The following is a 4,856-nucleotide window of genomic DNA, read 5'->3' on the forward strand; positions in this document are numbered from 1 at the left end:
TCCGCAGTAGGGGGTTAGTGCCGTCAGTGCACCTTAAAGGGTCTACTGTAGGCACTAAACTTTCTTTGCAGCATCCCTTCTGCCCCCAGCTGCAACCTACTTAATTCCTTTTTACTGTACCTCTACACATATTATCTTTCTTCCATCTTGCCATCCATCCTAACCTAACAACGAATTCATGCACACACTTCAATACAAGTAAAGGACTAGAAGTCGAAAGGCCTTGCAGTATATATACAAATACTACATGAACATACAAGTAATGAAAATTGCTATTCAAAATAATCCCAGCATTCTAAAATAAATAAAAATAAATTCCAGTCGTCACTCAGGAACAAAAGTCTTTGAAAGATGACAATACTGACATTTCCCCAGGCAAGATACCTCATCAGCAGCACATCCGGCCCCGTGACGTCTATTGTTCCCTTGACATTTGTCCTGCGGGGAGGAGATTGACTATTATTATTATTATTATAGGAGTTAAGTTTTCAATAGTAAAGTAACTGTTATAGTATAAGCGATATAAAGAACTTGGTATTCATATCAATACTATGTAGAAGGCGCAATAAACCACTCAATGCAGGTGGGGACTTGAGTAGTTGGACATATAGGAGATGATCATTTGTCATTTCAAAAATAGCTGACCATATTTTCAGGTCTGCTCCCGTCTTTAAATTTGCATAATAGATATTTCATTCTCTCCCCTTCCCCTACCTATCACAGTCATTAAATATAAATATATATATATATATATATATATATATATATACCATATATATATATATATATATATATACATATACATATATTATACATTATACAATACATATATATGTATATTTGTGTATACACAAAACACACCATTCCCAGTGAAAACACGTCCGCTGCAAATTCATTTTTTTCCCGTAGATGAATGAAATACTGCTCAGGGCACTGGGCATTTTTTTAAAATGTCCATTTATATTCCCGCAAATAAACTTCTTAGGGAAAACCTCATGATGTTGTGAGTGCGGTTTCCAAGTTTGTCTTCAACTGAAAGGAGATTTGGTCTGGTAAAAGAAAGCATTTAATTTTTGTGAGTCACTGGGCTTTGGACGACTTGTAATCTAAATGTAGCTACTGTTATGTGCAGAAAAAACGAGTTTCTTAATGCATACAGTTTCACCTACTGTTTTTTTTTTCTTCTTCTTCTTTTACGTCAATATCATCTTTTAATTTGCTCGCAAAATCTAAATGCATTTTGCACAACTGTGAGATAAGTCTCTGTGGAGATTGCAAAGACTATGATATGACAGAGAGAGACTAATGTTTAGTACGGCAATTTTATGTAATTTATTTTCAATTTCTTTAATACTATTCTTCTTCCTCCTCCTTCTTCTTGGAGATCCCTGATTACTAAGGCATCGCGAAAAATTAACAGTGGTTATAAGTCTTGCTCATAATGTCATAAAGACCAGATACGAACGACAGTTTACATTAACTGTCCCAAACAGGTGGTTCTCATGGCAGAGAGAGAGAGAGAGAGAGAGAGCGCTGACATGATAACCCGGAGGTGAACATATATCAAAACTGATGAAACACACAACTGATCCTGGTCGGTAAGTGACAGTTCGAATACACTCGACGCCGAGTCGACATTTTAGTCGACACTCGACACAGAGACAGGGGTGTCTCAACCACCTTCTCCTCATTTATCCAGGTTTTCTTTTTTTATTATTACGTATTATTATTCTTTCCTTTATCTCCTTTTCTAAGGGAAGGCTCCGAAGGGAACATCATAATGATATATTGATTTAACAGTATATTGGGCGAGGATTAGACACCGGATTGGGGTCAAGAATGGAATGAAATGAAAAATCCTTAGAGGCTTTTTTTGGTTAGTTACGAGAGAGGGAGTCCACTAGCCTATAGTACTAGTGCATTCACCTCTTTCATGTCTCAGTATTTATTTGTGTGTGTGTTATGTAGTATATATATATATATATATATATATCTCTATCTCATATAGCTATCTCTTTTCTCTATATCTATCTTCTATATCTATCTATTCTATCTATCTATATCGATCTATCTCTATCTATCTATCCTTCTATCTCTTTCCTATCTATCCTTTATACTTATCTATCCCTATTCTATCTATCTCTATCCTTCTCTCTATCTATTCTTGTCCTTATCTCTATCTATCTTTATATCTTATATCTATCTATCTCTATAATCTATCTTATCCTACATCTATCTATCTATATCTATCTATCTATCTCTATCTTTATCTATCCTAATATCTATATCTATCTTCTATATCTATCTATCTCTTATATTATCTTATCTTTATCTCTCAATCTATCTGTCTTATCTTATTCTATCTATCTCGATCTAATCTTGATCTCTATCTAATCTATCTATCAATCCCTCTATCTCCCTATCTCTAGCTATCTATCTTCTCTCTATCTATCTATCTCTATCTTATCTTATATAATCTATACTCTATTCGATCTATAAATCTATCTCTTATCTCCTATATCTATCTATCTCTATCTACTATTCTATCTAGCCTATCTATCTATCTATCTAGCTATATCTATCATCCCTCACTCATCTATCTATCTATCTCCACCTATCCTATCCTATCTATCATCTATTCTAATCTATCTAATCTCTATCTCTTCTCTATCTCTAATTCTATCTATCTATCTCTAATCTATCTATCTATCTATCTCTACTTTTGAATTCATCATAATAATACAGTATCACAAGGTTAATTATTCATAATTAACTGATTATATTTGAATTTTTTAAAAACTACTTTTTTTTTTTAATTAAAATAATTGGGCGGAAAATCGTATTAATTCATTGGATTTTAGCACTATATTTTTTCCGCTATTTGATTAGCGAGATCTTCGGCTTAAAAGTTTTCTCCCTAAACATACCGTTTTTCATAAGGCTCAAGAGAGTTCCTCTCAGAAGCGTTGATCAAAAACACTCTGTAAGAAGTTTACCTGCTTAACTATGAGTTGATTGAGTGACTTTAAAGAGAGAATATTTAGGAGATGTCATAGGAAGCTATGATAAATACCGCCCCACGAACGACAGTTTTCCATTAACTGTCCCAAACAGGTTGGTTCTCATGGCAGAGAGAGAGAGAGAGAGAGAGAGAGAGAGAGAGAAGAGAGAAGAGAGAGAGAGAGAGGAGAGGCTGAACATGATAAACCCGGAGGTTGAACATTATATCAAAACTGAAATGAAAACAAACACAACTGGGTCGGTAAGTGGACAGTTCGAATTACACTCGAACGCCGAGTCGAACATTTTAGTCGACAACTCGACACAGAGACATAGGGGTGTCGTTCAAACCAATCCGCCTTCCCTCCCATTCATTTTCCATGGTTTTTCTTTTTTTTTATTTATTACGTTTATTATTATTATTCCTTTATCTTCTTTTCTAAGGGAAGGCTTTCCGAAGGGAACCATTCGATAATTAGATATTTGGGAAGGAGGTACCCTCTTTCAAAGAAGGTCCTTAATTGTAAGGACTAATAATATAAAATAAATAACTATCAACGATTGACGCTAAACCCGTGACTCACTGGTAATATGATCATATTAATTAATTCCATCGTTTTAATAGTTCATTTTTTCAGTTCTAGTTAGGCTACGAGAAGAGAGGAAGAGAGAGAAAGAGCACGAACAAATTCGTTCTCGGGTGTTATTGTGGCTGGATGAAGGCCACTAATTAATCCTTCTTCCCCTCACAACCCTTCCAACCACCATCATTCTCCTCCAGCCGAGCCCTCCCAGCCAAAAAGCCGGGGCCCCTCCCATACCCACCAAAATTCCAGGGGCCACCTCGTAAAGCCCCATAACTGTCCACGAATGGCCGAAGGTACAAGATGTTTAAACGTCCTCCTATCAACAATGTAACCACAACCTAAACCAACACTGTTGACTGTTCTGATTAAGAAAACGGTCCATTATGGCATGTTTCGCTACTGTCAAAAGTGTGTGTGAAGACTGAGGTTGGTGGTTTCCAGCCAACGGCTGTTTTGTGGTTTGCACACGCACTACCAACACGAACGGCTGCGCTCGCGCCACACACAACACGAACCACGCACACTAGGACCGTACAGAACAGGAAAACGTACTTACAATGACGTTGCACCACCACAGTTAGCAATACGACTTTATTTATGTCCCCCCGCCCGCCCCCGCCCCCCAAAAAAAAAAAAAAAAAAAAACCCAAAAAAAAAAAAAAAAAAAAACACAAAATAAATGCTTTCCTTCTTACGAATCAATCAGTATTTTCGCGATGTGACGTTTGTCTTGAAAACCATTACGGTCTAAAAACGGAACGGACGAAAAGCGCCATTGGACACAAGTTCTTTCCCACCCTTATTATATGCGTCCCTTTAACTTCAAATCTGGGCTCGCGTTTCTATTGGCTAATTTGGCTCGACGCTCCTCTTATCGTTTATCATGGGAATAATGAAAGGGAAAAAATACACGGCGTTTATTTTATGATGGATATGTTTACAACTGATAATAGTCCCCCCCCCTTTTTTTCTATAGATTGAACCAGCCACAATTATTAAGGACCGCTTTCAACACTTCAAATTTCCTTGCCTATTTTCGATCGAGTTACTTCGTGTCAAATAGTGAATCCGAACGGACTGGTAATGGTTTTTTTTTTTTTTTGTTCTTTAATGGATTCCCTTTAGACATTCACGCAAATACACGTTTCAAATTTGGTCAGTTTTATGTATGTACAAAATAGCGAATGTCTAATGTGGTAGATGTTAAAAAAAAATGCATATAGGTGTACACACTTAATAAAAAAAATCCTTTTGATCCTTCTAAATACT

The sequence above is a fragment of the Macrobrachium nipponense genome, chromosome 34 (genome assembly GCF_015104395.2).
Source record: "Macrobrachium nipponense isolate FS-2020 chromosome 34, ASM1510439v2, whole genome shotgun sequence".
NCBI lineage: Eukaryota > Metazoa > Arthropoda > Malacostraca > Decapoda > Palaemonidae > Macrobrachium > Macrobrachium nipponense.